The 22,542-nt window shown below is 49.7% G+C and overlaps 1 non-coding gene across 1 annotated transcript; it reads left to right on the forward strand.

The window, feature by feature from the left end:
- The first annotated feature begins 21,699 nt into the window (after positions 1–21,699).
- Positions 21,700–21,772, forward strand: Trnav-aac (transfer RNA valine (anticodon AAC)). Its single transcript has one exon. It is a non-coding gene; the product is annotated as a tRNA-Val (tRNA).
- Positions 21,773–22,542: the final 770 nt, after the last annotated feature.

The following is a 22,542-nucleotide window of genomic DNA, read 5'->3' on the forward strand; positions in this document are numbered from 1 at the left end:
ATTGTCAACTGTAGGATGGGACAAGCATGAGCAAGCATGAGGGTAACCGGAGTAGAATTGTTAACGTGCATGGCCCTGCAAGGGCTAATCGCACCAACGGTTTTCTTTCTCTGCTCGACGCGACCCCATTGTCCGCAACGAACGTCATTCTTGTGGGTGACTTGCATCCGCGTTGATGAACGTAGACCTTGTATCGCCAACTGTAGGATGGGGCAACCGTCAGCTTGCCCACATCACGGTTCAAAAATAGACCACAAAATAGCAACCGCCTGAGATCCCCCAGAAGCCTTCACGCAACCCGTGGGACGCAAGGGCTCATGGGAACTTAGAGCGCCTTAAAGCATTCTGAGATGGCCAGAGGCGGAGGTAGAGGAAGAACAACAACATTCCCAGTGTGGGCAGCAGTAGCGTCAGCCAGGGTAAACCATAACCAAAGCAGACGACAGAGCAATGTCCCTGAAAGTTTCCAGGCTGCTTTGCGCCGCGCGCTTGGTGGCGCGCGCATCTTTTTAAAATCGTCTAGGCCAAGGTCAGGGGCGACCTGTAGGGAATGCTCGGGAATTAGTTCGTCTAACGCGTGCGCTTGGAGACTGGGAGGTCCGCGGTTCGAATCCGCGGGCCGGCTGTGCCGTCTGGGGTTTTTCCTGGGTTTCCCTCAGATGTGTAATAGGCGTATGCCGGCACAGTTCCCCTGAAGTCGGCCCATAGACGCAGCTATCCTCCCCCCGAGCGGATTCCGCTCGGTCTTCCACTTCACCCTTTCCTCCTCTCCACCATCTTTCCCTTCCCGAGAAACATGCCGCCTAATCAGGCAGGCAGACCTCTCGGGTTCCTCCCAACGACACTCCTCCTCCTCCTCCTCCTTGTGGAACAGTTTCAACTTGAGAGAACTTGAGAGAACTGATGTTCTGAGGCTGGAACAACATAGAAAGGACAAATACATACAAAGCCTCAAATTGCCTAAGAAATTAACGATGAAAGATGGAAGTCAAAAAGAAAAAGGTTAGCCAGCTGTAGGACTCGAACGTATGTATTTGTCCTTTCTATATGTTGTTCCAGCCTCAGAACACCAGTTCTCTCATGTTCAACAGTTGCCACTCGCGTCGATCCGGTCGTATGATTGTGTGTATGAGTGAGAAAAATGTAAGAGTGAAAGGGGGGGATGAGTGAGAGAGAGAGTGGTTGTTTTGTCCCTTCAGATGGACGCACCTTTGGAAGTCGCTGGGGAGGTGTGTTAGCTTAGCTCAATTGGTAGAGCCCTGGGCCGGTAATCCAGAAGATGTGGGTTTGGGTCCAACAGCTGGCTAACCTTTTCAGTGACCTCCATCTTTCATCGTTAGTTTCAACTTGTTGACACCTGGAGAGTGGTTCTCGGGCCGCAACTTGACAGTGCCAGTTGCCTGCGTGGTGTGTCTGGCTTGCGCTTAGACCGCATTTATATTCCCGATAGTTTACTTGACAATATAATACCCTGTGATCACCATAGCACTCTCTCGACTGCTAGGTGCAAGTTTGATCACTCGGCTGTCCTCCTCGCCCTTCATATTGACCATACGCCTGCTCTGCAGCGTTCTGTTTTGCGTTTAGATAAAGCACTGCTTTCTGGTAGTGATGCTGGGAGTGCGGCAGCACATTGCTTCCTGTTCCTGTTTCACCCTTCTTGCGTCACCGGGAAATTCGTAAACACTATCTGCGTGCCCTTTCCACCCACAATTCCATTAACAATCCGAAAAGCACTACTGCCGTACTCTATAACTCCACCCCCACAACCCTATACCTTCGGTGTCTGTGTCGAACCATCGGACGGTACCCTGGAATGACGGGAACACCAGAATACCCACGCCTGCCCTGTGTGGCGCGCCAGGACTGAAGAAAGCTCTGAGCTCATGTGAATCCTCAAGGGACTTGATCGCACGCCCGGAAAGGCAACCAGTCTCTTGAAGAAGGATAATGTCTGCACCCGCCAACTTTGCCCAATCGGCAACCTCCATCTGCTTGGCCTCCCTGCTAAAGCCCCGGACGTTTATGGTTGCAAGACTGAACAGACACATTAAAAAGAAAGGAAATGCAGCGAGTTAAACACTAGGACTCATCGTGCATTTAACAGTCATCATGCACTTCGGAGCTATCGTAGAACACACGCATACGTTTAGCGGCAGAGGCCTGAAAATCCCTATCACCCACGTGCACTATCTAAGGGTCCTCATCAATCACCAAGTGCTCGGAGTCTGAGGACGCAACACTGTCACCCTCGTGACCGATAGCCTCGGTAATCTGGGAGGTACACCCTCCCACAACGCCACCAACGACAGCGCTCGTGTGCTCAACTGGAGAAGCATTTGTTGCATCAACAGCACCGCCACTGACTACTACAGCTGCAACACTAACAGTTCAAGAAGGACTGGTAACGGCACTAACAGCAGAGACACCTACCGGCAACGGTGTCGTCGGTATCTGCACCGTCACCACTAACTGCGTCTACACTACTATTATCACTGCCAGCACTAACAGCGAAAGGATCTTCCGCCACACTAACGGTATCGCGAGACACTGCCTCTGAACATACCACCTCAGCCGTGGCACTCTCGTCCGCGAGCGCCTGCACGGGAGGCGCTGCAAACGGGAGCAGTTGACAGCACACCGCTACCAGAAACACGGGATGCCCATGCTGTAGCCAAGCATTCGAATACAGAATGATGCTCACCACAGCGCTTACACGAAGCATCGCACCTCTCGTGCCCAAAGTCACCACAGCGAACGCACACTGGGACCGCGCAGTCTTTCTTGAAGTGGCCCTCTGCGCCACAGCGCATACAAACTCGTTTCGTACCGTCATAGTTGACATTGAAATGTTTACCACTTATGAAGTTCTGCACGGGAGGCTATGGCTAGGATTGTATGTATTGTCATCAAGCAGGAGAGCTACCTATGGAGGTAGGCTCCTTTAGACGCGCACTATGCTGAAAGGCAGGATAACAACGCTCCTAGGGAGCTTGCTGTTTGTACGGGCCATACCATGCGAACAATCCATGATATACGGGAGAGTCGCGACGGAGGACAGTACAAGTCTAGCAAAGTGGCTAGAAGAGAATGTGTCACTCACCCTGATCATAGCGGAAGATGCGAGTGGAGCAGAGCCAGCGACGGGAGCACTCGACTGAGCCGAGCACTGCCTGTTCCATGGTGATCAGCGCCCGTAGTCCAGCACCAACTGCCTGAAACAAGCCTACGCTCCCACAGTCGTGGCCACCGAAGGCCAACCGGCACCGGCGTATCCAAATTTGGAAATTTATTTCCGCAATCAAACACGCCAGATGTTTCCGATCCCTTGGTGCAACCGGCAGCGGTTCCATGAACCTTACAGTGGCCCATTCGACTCTTGGAAGGTCAAAAACAACAGCCGCTCTGCTCCACAGGAGCAGCGGAATCTGGCACTGAAGGAAGCAGTGCTCTGGTGACTCTGAGATACCACAAGACGGGCAGTGATCCGTGCGACAAATATGGAAGCGGTGTAAACGTTCACGAAGCGGGAGGACACCATGAGCCATCTTCCACTGGAGACTCGCTCGACGGGCGTCCAACCAGCCTGCCGTGATACGTCGCCAGGCGCTCCCGGAAGGATTACCCACGGCACCAGGCAGGGAGGGAACCAGCACCGCCTCCATGAGCGCGGCGTAGAAATCCTTGGCTTCCCAAAGAGAGACCTCAGCGTCTGGGGGCATCTCGCGTACGCGTATGACGGCAGCTATGCAAGCTGTGAAAAGAGGGGAGGGAACTTCTGCTCTGGGACGGCTATCAGTGATATCGGTGAACCACCGGACGGCATGACCGAGGAAATAGTGCCCCAAAGCGCGCGCTTGATGATCAGGATTGTGAAGCGCCTCAAAAAGAGCAGGGATCTGCAGTGCTAGAGAGCGCTCCATAATAGCCGGCACGCCTAAACCGCCCCGTGATCACGCGTGTGATACAGCTGCGACCTCCTGACCCATTCAACTGAACCAGCCCACAGGAAACGGAACGCGTTGCGAGTTAAGGCGACCCGAATGACTGTAGGTGGCAGACATACGGCGGCGAGGAACCACAGACGGCTGTAGTACCAAGAGGCCAGTAAACGGGCACGGAAAGTGAGGGGCGGGTCTACAGATTTGAGTTCACGGAGAACAGCGGTGGCACGTTTAAACACTGTAGGCCAGTTTACACGAGATACCCCGCTACCATCGAAGACAACACCTAGGATTTTCACTTGAGACTTTGCGGGCACGCCATAGGGGGCGACGCGCGAAGGTTTTGTATTAATGTAGAGGGCACCGCTCTTAGACCTGTTGAGTTGTGCGCCAGACACTTTACCATAATCGTCGAAAGCCTTCAGCACAGGTTCAAGGCAAGCTTCCCCTGGCAGCATGACAGAGGTATCATCTGCATATGCGAAAACGGGAGGGGGGCAACCACCAGGCAATCTGAGAAGGATAGGGAGGGAGCTTAAACGAACCAGGTGCGGGTTGCTTGCAACGGTGTACAATGCAGGAGAAAGGGGACAGCCCTGGCGCACACCGCGCGTAACCTCAATTGGACGCGATAGACCACCAGCAACGGAGACCAGGCTTTTCGCACCACGGTACAACACTTCCACAAAGCGAATCCACGCTTCATGAAAGCCGTAAGCTGTAAGCATGGAAAACAGATATACGAATGACGCACTCTGTCAAAAGCTTTTGCCTGGTCGAACGAGGCCAACACCGCTGTTAGCTGTCTCAGGTTTAACCACTGGATGGTGTCACGGATGGCCATCCTGTGGAGGACCGATGACCTGCCAGGGACCGAACAGGCTTGACATGGGTGCAACACCTTCTCCAACTGCGGCGAAACACGTAGCAGAACATAGAATTGTTAACATGTATGCCCCTGGAAGGGCTAATCACACCAACGTTTTTATTCCTTCGATCGACGCGATTTCCACAACGAACGTCATTCTTGCGGGTGACTTGCATCAGCGTTGATGGACGTAGGGTTGCGTATGATTTAACTTGCGGGTGTTATCGACTCGCAGGTAGATGTCATGGGCCAAGGTCAGGGGCAACCTGCATGGAATGCGCGGAAATTCGTTCGTCTTGTGAAACTGTTTCAACGTCTTGGCACCTGGATGGTGGTTCATGGACCGCAACTTGTCAGTGCCACTTGCCTGCCTGTCGCTCCGCTATTTTTGTCTAATAACTGCGCCCCCGTTGTACTGAATACGGTTAAAAGTCGATGTGTGTACGATAGTGAGGGATCATGAGAACGGTTTCCTGCAGAGTACTCGGAATTCGCGAAAATCATTTCATGGTCCTGTGGCGGCCGCTGGACAACGACGAAGATGGACACGCGCCTGGAGCACCGGTCTCAGCTCCACCGGCGCGGCCATGGAGATAGTATGGTGAGCTAGCTCACCATAGAGATAGCTCACCATAGCTCACCCTTCTAGCTCACCATAGAGATAGGCCACCGTCATCGCCTCTTCGTGGCATACCATCATCGCTGGTCATGGCTGGTCATCATCACTCATGTAGAGGGACACCTCCTCTACATTTGGTGACCCGAACTATGAACACCATGTTCGGCGTAATTCGGCCCTTTTACCATCCCAAATTTGGCAACCTTCCCGCAAGTCCCAGCACTGACGGCACGCTGCCGCGCAGCCTGGAAGCTCTAATTTCCTGTCCGATGCTATAATGGACCGCCATGGTAGCTCTGTGATACGGCAACCGATCGAGCCTGGTGCTCTCCACGTATCCTCAACCGCACTTGTGCAGACCCGCTGCCACGACTCTCATCCGTCCTCAACATCCCCTTCTCGTTCCCGGATGGCTTCCTGGGCTCGCCAAGCAGACTGCTGCATACCGACTTACTGACTCCCTCCTACAAAGCACGACCAACCGGCACACACGCGTCACGCAGCTTCATCAACCATCACTTCTGCCCGATGTTCACCGCACCCCGTCGCTCCTTCGCTGTCGGCCGCGTCACTCGAGCCTCGCGCTCACCTGCCGGTCGCGGCAGTCGCGGCAACCGACGCCGCGTCACGCTTCAGCCGGCGTCTCGGCATCTCTCAACGGCTCGCGCAGCCTCACCCTCTCCTCCCCTGAACTTTGGTTCCCGTGCCGGTAGCGGCACCCCAGCACCACCACTTCTCCAGCGCCTCACTTTCTTCCACGCTCTTCTCGGACTAACGGATCGTGATGCCTCATCAGCTGTGATGCTGCGCCATCGTGTGCCGTGCCGTCATCCTGTTCAACCGTGCATGTTAACCAGGGTCGCCCTCGCTGCCATCCTCTAGTGAAGTCGTGGACATCTTCTGCTTTATCGCCGCTCCGCGTCTGAGGGGGGGAAGTGATGTGGCGGCCGGTGGACAACGACGAAGGTGGACACGCGCCTGGAACACCGGTCTCAGTTCTACCGGCGCGGCCATGGAGATAGGCCACCGTCATCGCCTCTTCGTGGCGTATCACCATCGCTGGTCGGGATGTAGAGGGACACCACCTCCTCTACAGTCCCTTTAAAGGGGTTGTGAATCAAAATCCAAATATTGCACAAAATCATGTTTGGAATGTAGATTTGCGGGTGCCAAACATCTCCGAAGAAACCCCTTCACTCTGCACTCCCGCGCCACGGAGTTATGGCGCTTTGAATATGAGGAGATCTTTTCACTCTTGGCTCACCTCCTCCTCGCCCGATCTCGGTATGACGTAGACCGAGCGTGCCACGGAAATGCGGAGTTCCCGTCCTCATGACGACGCCTGTAAACAGGGACGAGGCAAGCGCTGGGACGCGACGCCACGAAGTGAAATGAGCGGAAGGGCTATGACATAGAGCCTTAGAGCAACTGGTCAAGGCGTCACTTCCCGCCCACTTCATGGAGCTGCCCGGCACCGTTTGGCGCCACGGTCGGCGGGGGCTTCAAAAATGGGAGAATTTTTGAAACTCTGTAGCATAAAAAGTAATAGTAGGTGGGAGGTGGGACTTTGGGTACGGAGTGCGTTGTGTAAGGCGTAGAGACTCTGCCAGAGAGGAAGTTCTATCCGTGTGGTTTCTCAACCCCTTTAAGCCGGTCAAATGCCTTTTCTTGGTCTAAGGTTATGAAAATACTTCTTATTCGCCTTCTGCTTCTCCATTCTATAATATCTCTTAGCTCACATATTTTCCTCTGGATTCTTCGAACTTTAACTGCAGCACCCTGTGTGGTGACACCCGCTCTTACATATTTCCTTGTATTCGGCCCACGACTGCCCTGGCTAATATTTTATAATCTGAATTTAACAACGTTATAGGACTCCAGGCGCACAACTCCTGCTTACGCTGCTGGTCCTTGCACAGCAGACTGACCGTTCCATTCTAGGAAGGTCTCAGGGAATGTACCTTTCTGAAGTGCACCATTAAGCACCTTCACCAAAGAGGGGGCATAGGGCGTTCGAATGCCGTTTGTAAAATTCTACTGGAAACCACAGTTACGGAATGGTGTCCATTCCTTTCAATTCCTCGGAATGAAAAGGTATGGTCAACTCCTACTCCTGGAATGGCTTGACAACCCAATTCCATTCCATTAATTCCCTCAATCAAAGAAAAAGACCGGTAACCATATACTGGCAAGTCCAGCGGTGCTAGAGGAGGTTGACATTACCAAGCACGGAAAAAGCAGAAAGACAAGTTTATTTCACTCTTGACCGTGTGCAGGTGCGGTGCAAAGGGTGCGAGGGCAGAAACCAGCACGATGAAACCAAAACTGCCACTGGGGCACCCAGACCATTCCATTCCCATTCCGAGGGCAGTTTCCGCCATTCCGTTCAAATTCCGTTCCGGCCTCTGCTAAGTCTGGAATGATTCCGGAATCATTCCAACTCCGCAACCCTGCTGGAAACCCGGCCGTCCGGTCCCGGCGACTTTCCACTCTTCGGGCTTCTAACAGCCTGCCGTACCTCTTTGCAGCCAAGTTCTATACCTTTACCTGGCTTTCCCCCACAAAAAGGAATCACCTGCCGTGAGTCCATTCTCAAACACGTTGCCGTAGAACTCTCGCGCCGCGGCGGCTATTTGACTTTGCGTGGTGACTCGTCTGCCCTTGTTTACGAGGGCCTCCAAGGGCGGTTGCGCTGAAGCCAGATGTTTAGAGAAGAGCCTCCGGGAGCACCAGGCTTCCTTCTCTAGATTGTCCGTCACCACCATATACCTCAACGCTTCCCTCCTTTCCTCCCTCAGGAGGGTGATGTGATCTATGGCGGAAGTGTAGCTCACACAGGAGAGTATACTTCCGTGCCGAACTGTTGGAACCGCCGCCTGTGATCCTGGAGCTTGCGCGTCGTTGCACGCTAATCGTGCGCCGTTTTCTTCCCCCAGGCCTGAAGGCAGTTCATTACAGCATCGTAAAGTTTATCCCACGAATGAAAAGTATTGTCACTATCCTTGACCCCTCTCTGGACTATGTCTTTGATTTCTTGGTCAACTCCACGGACGTTGGGAACCTGGGAACCCCATTTCTGTCACTTCCAACAGGACACCGTTGTGGTCGGAAATGTCAATTGTTTCGATGATTTTCGTATTGCCAACTGTATAAGATGGGACAAACGATAGCTCACCCGCATCACAGTTCAAAAGTGGTATATACTACTCTCGATGTTGTATTGTTGACTCTGTGAGATGAGTCACAGAAGATTTTGTACTCACCTTCCTAAACGTTCCCTAACCATTTAGTCCGCTTGTTATACATATCTTGCCTGTTTCTATCCGTCGACTCAACAACTGAGACACATTCCAAAACATTGCCACATTGCTGTCGCACTGAAGAGCAGCATCCCATTGTATACTCTCGAGGAGTGCCAACACCGCTGTGCTTCACATTTAAACCACCCCGCACATGTTACCGATTCCCTCTCCCGGAGAGCTTTAAAATGCTGGAGAAACATCATTTCATTCATACTTACTCACTGAAGTGGAACTTGATGATCCCCGTCCACCACCTTAAAGCCTTTGCACTGCCACTGTCTGAAGTAGTTTTGCGGTCTTAGACGTACCCTTTCCCTCCCAAACCACATGCGCACGTAATAGTTGACGATATTTTTAAATTTCGCCTTGCTCCTTCAATCCCCTCCATGAACTACCCAACACCTATTAAGCCAAACTTGACAGGCAATTTCTCCGGCCACCAATACATAGCATCTTTCCCGCTTCTTACCTGCCCAGCATGAATTCCCACAGCCTGTTCAAAAGGTAGACTACTTAATCCAGAATATTTTTGGAGCATAAACCACAGGTATGCAGGCATCTTACATTCAAAACTTGCATGTTTTACGGTTTCTGTGCGATTACAAAGTGCGACGCTCCGTCTACTGGCTTTGTCCTATAAACAGAATCTGTCCTTCACAGGTAGCACCCCCATGCCAACAACGATTTCCTTTTACTATCCAACCAGGAGGTTTATTCAGTCTTCTGCATCCCTCTCGTGTTATCTGGGAAGAGGAGATCGCTCGCGCTCCTTAAATCCACGACCTTGCAATCGTCATAACCTTTAGTATTGTTTAACTTTTTAATGGTCTTCGTATTGCCGAATGTAAGATGGAACAAACAAAAGCTTGCCCAACTTTTCAATATGTATTGGCATCATCGTGGAAGACCAGCCAGACCTTTTCAAGAGGTCGCCTGTAAGAAGAAAACAGCGAGCGTTAACTCAAAAAAACAAAGTGTGTGGCTTCGCAGATCGTAGAGCCGGCTTCAATTGAGAAGGCGACTATGCGAGTGAGGACGCCTAGGTTTGGTTACCTCGAGCGCAGAGAATACACTGCAGCAAATCACGGACCCGTCGATTAAAATAGTAATGCGTAGGCGTCCGCGTTTTTTAAACTACAATACCGTTTAGCTCAGATGGTATCGTCTCAGCGAGAAATTAATGCACCCTCAAATTTAACACCCGCCGACTGTTCGCAAACGAGCTACGTCACAGCTTGTATTTGACGAGATACCCGCTAGATGTCGCGACCCGTCGTTGTCAAAGGAGGGCCACGTGCAATCGGCCGCAGCCGATCGCGTGCTTTGTTTTATTGGTTGTTTTATGGCGAATTCGGGTGGTCATTTGGAGCAACTTTTTTTGCCAGATCTCGAGCAGTCATGTTCGCTTGGTCAAAATGAAGCAAATCTCGCATGTTCGCGTGGCGCTTTCCGAGCGCTCGGAATTTGCTAGCTAGCACTTTTTTTGCCCGGTCTCAAAACGATCGAGCAGCAGATTGCTCAACTGTATCCGGTGTCGTCACATCCGCACTGCAACGGTGGCGAGTGCCCTCATTGGCCCGCATGTTGAAATCACGTGGTTTAGCAGACGACAGAACTCGAAGACTTGCGACCGCGACGCCCCTAGCGTGATCCAAGTACCTAAAATCGCTAGATTCCTAGCAATCATGTTCGGGTGGCAACGGTCACGTGATCCAGCTCGGTCGCCGACCTAGGTATTTCCGAGCGCTCGGCCGTTTTGCTACGAAATGACCACCCGAATTCGCTATTAGTTGTTTTGTTACCCGATGACGATTGCCACTGCTCGGAGGACACGCGTAGGAAATCTTCTGCGTTTCGAGCCGATACTCTGATCCAGCCACCTCAGACAAGCAGTTTTCACCGCTTGCGGTTTGGTGCCAAAACGATGTCCGGTTTCACAGCAACACGCTCTGTGCCGATTGATACAGCTATTGCTTCTGATTTGAGGAGAAAGAGTGTCGTGTACGCCTTTTTGTGGCAATTTAAATTACTACAAAAAAGCGTATGCCATCCCGTTTTCAACAAATCAGGAAAGCGAAAGATATATAATTCTGCATGGCGGCTGGTTCTGAGCGTCCGTACACTCTTAAAAATGAACTTCACAGCATAGCACGCTCCTAGCCAACCATCATCTCGAATGATATCGTTATCTGCCCTGATTTGTTAAAAACGGGAGGCGTACGCCTTTTTTGTGACAATTATGAACAGCATAAGTGTCACAAAAGGCGTACGCCTCCCGTTTTCAACAAATCAAGGCAGATAACGATATCATTCGAGACGATGGTTGGCTAGGAGCGTGCTATGCGGTGAAGTTCATTTCTAAGAGTCTAGTCGCGGAAGGACCGGAAGTCTTCGTGGCAACCGGAAGCTGTGGTGGGGGCTTGTCTGCGTTTACCCGAAAATGTCATATACAGGGTGGTCCCCGTCCCCCAACCGTGACAGAAATTCACAATAAAAAAAATTGGCCCCGGAATGACATATGGTCAAAGGATTTTTTTTCTTCTGCCAATAACTGTTGCCACATACTGGTAACATTTTTATTTCATTTCAGTTGACGAAAAGTTAATTTCTTGAATTGAACTCCGAAATTTCCCAAGGCAACCTAACATTTTCTTTGTGGAAATGGGTTCCCTGTGGTCATTTTACTCACTATACACTCTTAAAAATGAGTTTCACCGCATAGCACGCTCCTAGCCAACCATTATCTCGAATGACATCGTTATCTGCCTTGATTTGTTGAAAACGGGAGGCGTACGCCTTTTTTGTGACAATTATGAACAGCATAAGTGTCACAAAAAAGGCGTACGCCTCCCGTTTTCAACAAATCAAGGCAGATAACAATATAATCCGAGATGATGGTTGACTAAGAGCGTGCTATGCGGTGAAACTCATTTTTAAGAGTGTAGCACATTATCCCACTCGTAATGCAACGGCAATTGCCGGAATAAATTCGCCGAAAATCCGTGGAAATGACCCCTTGGCTCCGCCTCTTTTTTACTGTCGTATGTTGGGCGCAAACCTGCGAAGAAACGAGGTTACATTGGCACTCTACACACGTCACTTCTGTTTCGAAGAGAGAGACGGGCGTGCGCCTTTTTGTGACAATTTGTATATATGGTAATTGCCACTAAAAGGCGTAGACCTCCCTCTTTCCTCGAATTAAAGGAGATAACCTTATCATTTTTGGCAATTCTCAACAAAACGTACTATGGGGTGAAGTTCTGTTTTTAATGTATAGGGGACAGTACGATTATGGAGAAAGCGAAATGATAACCATACAACACCAAACGAAAACCACCGAACCACCACAGGAAAACCACACAATAATGAATGAAAACTACAGAAGACCACAGGAACACCCTAAAAACTGATGGTGGTGATGGCGATAGGGCTTGCCGTTGTCGGCCTCACGTATGTGGGCAACGTCACGACTGACGCTCTGGGGGAATGTGCGTCCTGGGCCGACTTCTAAGGCAACTGTGCCGACATATGTCTGAAAGCGTCTGAGGAAAACCCAGGAAAAACCCCAGACAGCACAGCCGGCACCGGGATTCGAACCCAGGTACCTCCCAGTCTCGACGTGACATGGCCAGCACGCTAACCACTGAGCCACGGGAGCTGGCCCTGAAACTGAACCCTGCCCTGAAACTGAACCCTGCCCTGAACTGAACTGAACTGGAGCCTGAACTGGAGCCTGAACTGAACTGGAGCCCTAAAAACTGAACTTCACCGCATAGCCCGCTGTGCGCCAACCATTGCCACGAATGATATCGGGTTATCGCTTTTGATTCGAGGAGAGAGAGAGGCGTACGCCTTTTTGTGGCAATTATCATATATCGAAATTGACACAAAAAGGCGTACGCCTCTCTCTCTCTGTCCTCGAATCAGAAGTGATAACCCTATCATTCGCGGCAATGGTTGGCTCATAGCGTGCTATGCGGTGAAGTTCAGTTTTTAGAGAGAAGACCACACAACGAACGAATGCCACGGAACACCACAAGAAAACCGAACAACACACGAATACCACACAAAAAAACAAAACTAGCTTCTAACAACGAACAGTGTAAACCCTTTCTGAGCAAAAGGAATTGGTTTTATAGGTTGACATTCACCGAATTTCTTCATGCGTATGCTTACCGTGCACGATCACTAACGACCCCATATTCGGAGTATACAGGCAGCGGAGCAGAAGAAATGGGTAGTTGCCATAAAAAAAAAGAAAAAGAACTACAGGAACACTGCTGAGGCACGGTTGGAATACATCAGCACACTAAGTCCTAAGGAAGATGCGTGCTAATGAGCCATGTGGGGCCTTTAAAGCACAACAAATGCTGCAAATCGGACCGCTTCTCATCGTTTCCGCCATTCGTTGCGCCATTGGGCACACCAACATGGCGGCCGTGTGCTGCACCTTTCTCTCACGATCCCCTCTCATATGCGCGATCCAGCCTTTATACATAGCGTTTTCTAACCAATGGAAATGTCGTGTAGCTCAGCCACAAGGTATACCGTAGCAGACGACAGAGCAGATGGTATCGTCTGCAATACACCTTTTTACAAAAGCAAGCGCCGCCTGTGGCACGAAAGGGTTCATGGGAACTTTCAGCGCCTTGAAGCATTACGAGAATGCCAGAGGGGAGGAAGAGGAAGAACAACAACATCCTCGGCGTGCGCAGTAGCAGCGTCAGCCGGGGTAAACCATAACTGAAGCAGACGACGGAGCAGTCTCCCTCAAAGTTCCCATGCTGCTTTGCGCCGCGCGCTTGGTGGCGCGCGCATCTTATGAAAATCGTCTATTTGGGCAGCACTCCAGTACTGATATTCTCGCGCCGTCCGAATGCTCAACATATAGGACGCACCGTGAGCTGTCTTTTACCTTTTCTTCCTCTAAAATATTCCACAGGGATGCCGCTCCAGTGAGTACACGGGAAGTGTCGCAAGGAGCTTTTTTTTTTGTTTTCGTGCAGAGTTATCTCTTTCAACGCGCAATGAAAAACATCCAGTCATTGAGTTGAATAATATTTCAATATGATTTCAGCATTTTGTATTATTTTTTTTCACTCGTTTAGCACCGCAAAATTACGAGTCATACAAACAATCAATACAATCGTACATTACAAATCTGGAACCATTACCTAATGTCAGAACGTAACGCCACCTTAGTAAGCCCATCAACATTTTTTCTCCTTCACGCTTCAACACGCTTAAACGTGAGCCCCACATTTTCTCCTCGCAGGGCATACATCATCATTTAGTAAAGGAGTGCTAAGATGTTTCACAACTGTACTCATAAAGGCATTAATTTTGCAGCTATGTAGTTAGCTAATCAGGTGTTGGCTCCTAATTAGCGAAAGGAATGTTCGGCCGCTCCGCAAATGAGGATTATGCAAATCCCGGTAGGGATTACCGTCGCACTTTCGCTACTTCGGTCTACTTCTGAGCTGCGTAAATTTTCCTCCCGTGCTGTGCTGCACCCCACTGCAGCGGAAATTATTCGACGACTATGTGTATACTGTACTGTATGTGTACTGTATCAACACCACCTCGATACAGAAAGCCTGCGCGCTCGTCGACGTGACGTAATAATTAAGACTCAGCCAATGGGGATCGTGTTTTCAACGGCCGTCGCCAATCACAAACGTGCTTTCAGCGGTCGTCGTGGCCATGGAACAGAACCACCGTCGTCTGCGAGTTGTGATTGAACGTCCCTGCGTACTAAATGGGAAAACTTGGAAATAAAACGCGAAACTGTCTCAATCTTTCTCAAAAGTGATGTGCTGGAAAGCGTACTTGCACTTTTTGTCTAAATATTTAGGTCTGCGTCTTCCAGGTGAGCACATATCATTTGCGAGTTCTTGAATTGGTAGAACGGTGAATCGCAGTAGCAGACGAATTGTGACTATACCGGGTGTTTCAGTTAAATCCCCGGGCTAAATAATTCGCGAACCGGTGCACCAATCGAATAACTTTCGTTTTTACAAGTATCTGTCCAATACCGCCTACAAGATGCGCACCTCGTGAATGAGCGGGAGGCGCTCATTATTTAAATAAAAATTGAAATGAGTGTCGTGAAAAAGCTAACTGCTAAAGCAGGGCGCCGTCGGCATTAAAATGGGTACTACCCCTTCTAGGACCTTCAGATACCTTTTAGAGAAAAATCTGCAACCGAAGCGGGTCAGTTGTTGCAGTAATTAATTCACAGCTATTCACGGTTTTATAACATTATTCGCACACGCCTAAGAATGCTTTGATGTCGTCTTGCAGTAATATGGCCGCGCGGATACTTTGCCTATAGACAGATCACGAGACTATAATCACAATCAGCGAATGATGCTGTTAAAAAGTATTTGTTAATAATTCTGTCCGTGTCTGTCTGTGTTTTAATAATTCTCTCTGTGTGTAACTGTCTATGTTTGTCAATAATATAACGTCTGTGTGCCGTTTCTCCGAACCGTACGTCTCAAGTTTTGAAACGTAACGTCGCTGCATCGTTTTATCGCCGGCTTTCGTATAAGTTCAGCGTCATTTCTAGGAAGCAGGATGATGTGAAGCACATTTTTAAAAGTAAGTTTGTCCCAGCTTCTTTAAATATCGCCGGGATTGCGGCACGAATCAAGAAACTCTGCCGTTTAGTCCTCGCGCGATAAATGTAGTATATATTCAATTCCTTTAAAATGTATAGCTTCGTTTCACAATGGACAAACGTCTCAAAATGCTCCAACGAAGGATTTGGCCGGCGGTACGAAATTCGAACGCAGCAGCTCATTTAAAAGCGTGCCGAATCTGTGATAGCCTTTAGGGATAAACGCCTTCTGTACGTGGAGCGACAACGGACCAGAAGAAAACTTAGGTTTAGAGAAGCATTGGCTATTCAGTCGTCTGGACGTTGTATATAAGCGACGCATCACCGATGATTCGACCGACTTTGAAGCGTCTCGTTGACTCGCATCAACTCGATCTGTTTGGGATCAGGCGGCGTTCACGCGGGCGAACTTTCCGCACCAACTCGAACCAACGCCTTATATGACCAACTTGAAGACGCGGTGCCGCCTCCGCGTTCACACGTACCAACTCGGTAATTCCACCGACAAGCAACCTTTCAGCAACCGGAGTGTGTGGGTTCAAATCCAACTGCTGGAATGGGCGTTCCTAGGATGTTTCCCAAGGTACACGCTTAAAAATGAACTTCACCGCATAGCACGCTCCTAGCCAACCATCATCTCGAATGATAGCGTTATCTTGCCTGATTTGCTGAAAACGGGAGGCGTACGCCTTCTTTGTGACAATTATGAACAGCATAAGTGTCACAAAATAGGCTCCGCCCCACGTTTTCAGCAAATCAGGGGCCAGAACGCTGTCATTCGAAATGTTGGTTGGCTAGGAGCGTGCTATGTGGAGAAACTCATTTTTAAGAGTGTAGGGGTATGGTGTGGGGGTTGGGGCAAAGTGCTTCGGGGGGGGGGAGGCAAACGTGCACCCTCCTCTCACTACCACCTCTTTTTCTGGATGCGGACGTTGCGGACTGTGCAGGCGTTCAGAGGTTTCGTATTATGACATCTGAGAGTAATCATAACGCCCTATGACTAAAGAGCGCGCTATTTTCACAAGCGACCTTGGAGCTCCAGGGAAGGGCCACGCCCCCCCCCCCTTTGCCCCCCTCTTGGTACGCCCATGACTTCTGGAGACTTTTTTTCGACTGTCATTAATCCAAGCGAATTCATTTTATTTCGACAGAAGATCGCCAGTATCTCCATAAAATGCTTATTGATATGTTTGTATGGCCCTAGTAAAAAAAGAAGAAAAAAAAACGAACGCAAGTACTCCTGTATATAGGATTTTGATCCATGCCATGTAGTACGGCTGGAAGGAAATCGCTTGACGCCGCCAAGGGTCACGTGGCAATGCTTCTCACGTTGGTTGGCTGGAACACCACCAACTCTCCCAAGCTTTCGGTCGATGACCGATTCGGACCAACTCGTGTTGGCCGTGGTTGGTGGTGTCCGCCGACTTGGAGAAACTCCAAAGTTGGCCATAGTTGGTGGAGAAAGTTGGCGCATGTGAACGCAGTCTAAAGGGCGAAAATGTCCCCTAACGGGATGAAAGACGCCGTTGCCTTGGCAACAACACAAAAGGAACAGCGCTCATCCGGGCAACACCCTCTCCACCGTGACGCCCTCCGTCGTCGCGTATTCCAACTTGACTACAGCACTCTCTCATTGGCTGCCCTCCTCTGTGTACCCGTTGTTGACCAGGCCAACCCCACTTAGTGCCCATAACGAAACCACCACTGCCCTCCTCCGCTTTTTCCAAACTACACTCTTAAAAATGAACTTCACCGCATAGCACGCTCCTAGCCAACCATCATGTCGAATGATGTCGTTATCTGCCCTGATTTGTTGAAAACGGGAGGTGTACGCCTTTTTGTGACAATTATGAACAGCATAAGTGTCACAGAAAGGCGTACACCTCCCGTTTTCAACAAATCAGGGAAGAGGTGTACGCCTTTTTGTGGCAATTATGAACAGCATAAGTGTCACAGAAAGGCGTACGCCTCCCGTTTTCAACAAATCAGAGCAGAGGTGTACGCCTTTTTGTGACAATTATGAACAGCATAAGTGTCACAGAAATGGCGTACACCTCCCGTTTTCAACAAATCAGGGCAGATAACGATATCATTCGAGATGATGGTTGGCTAGGAGCGTGCTATGCGATGAAGTTCATTTTTAAGAGTGTAGCGCTAATGCTTTTGAATTTTATGGGGCTGTGTACAAGCAGAAATGTAGTGTTTCCATGGGTACCAAAATGCGTCTTTTGCAAATCTTTTTTGTGGATTTTGTTGAAGAACGCTTCCTCACCTACTACGATAAGCCCAAACCAGTGAATTCTTCAGACCTTAGATCGACGATATCTTTGGTTTTACAAGCATGCTATCTCGCTATCTCTCACCGCGGTCCAACAGTTTATGGATGCATTTAATAACCTCCATCCTGCTTTGAGATCCACGCACGAAATTTTTCAGAAGGCGGTTAGGTTTCTTGACCTTACTATATCAGCTGCATCTTTCACGCTACAGACTACTATCTATTATAAAGAGACCGATTCGCACAATTACCTCTTTTACTCTTCATGCCGCCCACGGCATGTTAAAGACGCTATCCCATTTTCCCAATTTCTACGGCTCCGTCGCATCTGTAGCGTTGATTGCGACTTCTTTGATCAGCTGTCCAGGACGAACAGTTTTTTCATTGCTTGCGGGTATCCCTCACATCTTCATGATAGAGCACCAGCTTCGAGCAGCAGCCATCCCCAGGTCTGCAGATCTTAATCCTTCACCGTCCAAAAAAAAAAGGTCCACACTTCCCTTTGCAGTTGGATTCCACCCGGCCATTCCTCCCTAAATAGGCCAAACCAAATCTGGTGCAGTGAAAAGATCATCGATGGCCTCTTCAGTTCTGGGCACCTTTCTTCGAACACGATCATTTCCTATAGACGCCCCCCCCCAACTTGAGGTCTATCATTGTCCATAGCCGCCTGGGAACTGTCACTGCACAGAATGGAACTTTCCCTTGCCAGGGACCCCGTTGCCTCACATGCACTCATGTGGGCCCGAACCACCACAGCCTCCATAGTTCTAATGTTCGGTACATTAATACGTATGGTCATTGTACACTGTAAACTGGAAAACACCCTTATGGGTGTAAATGGCTTGTCCTATAACTGACGCCACTTTTTACACCGTATATGGTCTGGACCATCCTTTCTAGAGGGTATATTCCGTATAAAACACCCGTTGAAAGTGTGCTTTTCCTTAAATATGCCTTCTTTTGCACCCTTCATACACCCTTTTAGAAGGGTGTTTCACAGTTTTACACCCTCTTAAAAGGGTGTTTAAAGGGTGCAAAAGAAGGTATTTTCAAGGAAAAGCACCCTTTCAAAGGGTGTTTTACACAGAATATACCCCTTAAAAAGGGTGTTCCAGAACCATATGGTGTAGAAAGAGGTGTCTTTTATAGGACAAGCCATTTACACCCATAATGGTGCTTTCCAGTTTACAGTGTGCATGCAAAACCGCTAACATACAGTCTACGCTATCTTCTGTTCGATCTGTCCCAACATTCTCTCTCTATATAGGTGAAACTCAACGAAAGCTTCATGAACGTTTTTACAAATTTCTGAAGGTATCAGCAACCACCGGATAACCTTGGTTTCTAAACATTAATCTATTCTCGGCCACACTATTGATAACATTCGCGTTGTTGCTACTCCGCTGCGCTTTCCATTCCACGCACGAAAAAAAAGGAAGAGAGTTGTCTGATACATTAGAGAGTTTGAGTACATCGTTCGCTATCGCCTTCGCGTACATAAGGGATAGCGTTGATGGTTCTGAAACAGAAACGGAGCTTCGCGCAGTGCGCACAACCACCAACGCTATCTGTTACGTACGCTATCGCCTTTGCCTACGATGTACTAAAACTGTCTATTATCTGAGCACTACCCATCCAACGGGCCTAAACGAAAGACTATAGTTTTAGGCTTCTAATCAATTGCCGACCGGTGTTACACATACTGCCCTACAGTTCACACGTTCACGTGCGCCCTCTAGCGGACTGCGCAGTATGTTGGCCACCCTCCGGCACTCATTCTCTTTCGCCTTTTTCTGATGAAGAGCGTGCGCTCGAAACGTCAAGCACCTTAAGTATCTGAAAGAACTGATGTTCTGAGGCTGGAACAACATAGAAGGGACAAATACATATACAAAGCCTCAATTTAACTCAGAAGTTAACGATGAAAGATGAAAGGAAAGGATGAAAGGAAGGATTCATCTTTCATCGTTAATTTCTTAGGCAAATTGAGGCTTTGTACAATGGCCCATCTGCACAGAAAGGGACGAAGATCGAAACGCTTGAATGAAAGCCTCAACACACAGCTCGCGATGTCCATGTCATTCTGACGTCTTCTCCGCCCCACCCCACGCGAAAGCTGTTCGAATGGGATTCAGATTTGTGACGTTGCTGCCGTTTGCATAACTCAAGAAAGGATACGCGCACTCTTCACGCAGAACTTTCATTGATGCGGTATCGATTCCGGAGATATTTCAGGAGTCTCCCCCTCGATTAAACGGTGTCTGCACGCTCCCGGATTCAGGAATTTCTAGGCCTCACCGCAAAAAAAGCTTCTCGTTAAGGACCCCCAGGCTCATCGCAGGAAACAGTCTCGGTAAATGGCCTCAGGAGGTGCATTTAAAGCACTGTCCACAGACAAGAGAATGTGTCGGCATTTAAGAGGGTCATTGATCGTCAATCTTGAAAATGGGTACTTGTACCAGAACCCCTAACTGCTACGGTGGCCAAGATTTTATGAAGGCGTCAACGCGAGGGTTGTACCGCTCCTCGTGTTCTATTTCCTCTTCGATGGACCTGTAGAATTTTTTTTTTGATTGCGTGTTAGCGCCGCGAAGCAACTGTGGCTATGAGCGGCGTACGGACGTGGACAGATGGAGAGAGGACAGCAGGAAGGAGTGGGGATTAGTATGCGTCCTGGGCCGACTTCACAAGGAACTGTGACGACATTCGTCTGGAAAGCCTTCGGTAAACCCAGGGAAAAACCTCAGACAGCACAGCCGGAGGTAGGACTCGAACCTACCACCTCCCACTCTTCAGCACGACCTTGGTTACCATCAGCGAGCGGAAGCCTTAGCCCACTCGGCCATGCCGCTGGTAGGACCTGTAGAAGATCTGTTCTATCTTATAGAGCTCTGCCGAAGAAACGTCGCCGTGACGTAATGATGACGTTGGTAGACATATCGAAACCCAAACAGCGCGGGTGGAGAACACTGCCGTTTCGGACGTATTCCTTCACGAATGTCACGGGCGGCTTCTTTGTGTTAGCATAAATGAGGTCACGTTTTTCGTCGCTTTCGTGTCTTCATTCGCGTTCCTAGTCCACCATGGAAAGAAAAGAAGGCTTCACCCCAGGAGTTGCATCGTCAATGTCGTGATCCTGTGCAGAATGTGGTTTGCTTTTACGACTTAGTTCGCGCCACGTGCACTCCGAGAGGAACTCGTGCTCCAGAAGATGGAAGAGCCCGGTAGCCATCTTAGAAAGGGCTGCCGAAATAAATAGGCCTAACCGGTAGAATCGAACAGGACAAGGCCATACAGCTAATAGTATGTATGGAATTACAAAAAAAAAAAAAAACGAAAGAAGAAAAAGAAAAAATCTTATAATACCAGGAGCCACATTTGACCGTGGCTTTCTTGTGAGTTATTGAAGTTTGGTATAGTAGTTCCAGTCTATACCAAGTTGACGGCGCTGCTGCACCACCTGACGCCATTTGTTTGTAAACAGGGAGAGGTCCATTGATGTCCACTCTCACAATCAGCTTAGCTGTAAGCCACTGTCACACCACAGTCAGCCTAACTAGAGCCAGCGACGATAAGCGAATATCAGCCATTCGCTCTTTCGCGGACAATCGTGGAGTATCCGAGTTAGAGCACTGCGCGGACCGCATTTTTAGGCCCGGTCCGGGCCCTGCCTTCCTTTGACCTACCCGCCCGGGCACGGCCCGAATGCTGCATACCTAGCCCGGGCCCAAATTTCTCGGCCCAAAGCCCTGCTCGAGCCCAAGAAATGTACAGGCTATACCCGGCCCGGCCCGGTGTATCAGGCTGTAAAATCTGGCCGTGGCTGATTAACAGAGGGCCAACACAGGCGCGAGGAAATCGACGTTCTCAGGCTAGAGCACAGAAGAACACAACACACGATCCTTGCGTCGTCCTGTCGTACGAATGTGTACATGAGTGAGAAGACCTGGCCGGACCTGGCCATGAGTGAGAAGACCTGTAAGAGTTAAAGTGGGAATAAGTGGGTGAGTGGATGTGATTGTCCCTTCAAATGACGCTACCCTGGAAGCTGTTAGGGAGGTGTGTTAGCTTAGCTCAATTGGTAGAGCCCTGGACCAACAATCCAGAAGATGTGGGTTCGAGTCCTACAGCTGGCTAACCTTTTCAGTGACCTCCTTCTTTCATTTTGCAGTCTCGACTCCGACCTAGGCACGGCAATAATGGTCAAACCCGAGCCCAGCACAGACCCGCAAAAAGAAAGCTTTATCCGGCTCGGCCCAGGCTTCCGGGTAAGCCCGAGCGCCCGTGCAGTACTCTAATCCGAGCCGTATCGTCTATAGCTCACTCAGGTGGTGCTGGTGGTAGGGCTCGCCGTTGTCAGCCTCGCAGAGGTGGGCGACGTCACGACTGCCGCCCTGGGGGAATGTGCATCCTGGGCCGACTTCTAAGGGAACTGTGCCGACATATGTCTGAAAGCGTCTGAGGAAAACCCAGGAAAAACCCCAGTCAGCACAGCCGGCACCGGGTACCTTCCCGAGTACCTAACCCGAGTACCTTCCAGTCTCGACGTGACATAGCCAGCACGCTAACCACTGAGCCACGGGAGCTGGTCTATAGCTCATGGGTTCTCAACCGGTAGGAATGTCAAGACGCGCGCACTGGTACAGCTTGGGACAAAAGTTTACGGAACATCGGGTTGTCGCATTTCTCCATTGGAGCGACACCCTAGCAGCAAGGAGGGGTGGACACACATACTGAGAGATGGATATAATAGCCGGTCACCCGTTTCTTATTCGATCTCTTCCTGATAGCTAGCAAGAGGCCGCTCTGATAATGGAATACGCAAGTGCCGTGTTCCGTAAACTTTTGTCCCGTAAACTTTTGTCCCAAGCTGTACCACCAAGAGGCTAGCTGGTGTAGATCCATG

This window comes from Ornithodoros turicata, chromosome 10, assembly GCF_037126465.1.
Source record: "Ornithodoros turicata isolate Travis chromosome 10, ASM3712646v1, whole genome shotgun sequence".
NCBI classification, from domain to species: Eukaryota; Metazoa; Arthropoda; class Arachnida; order Ixodida; family Argasidae; genus Ornithodoros; species Ornithodoros turicata.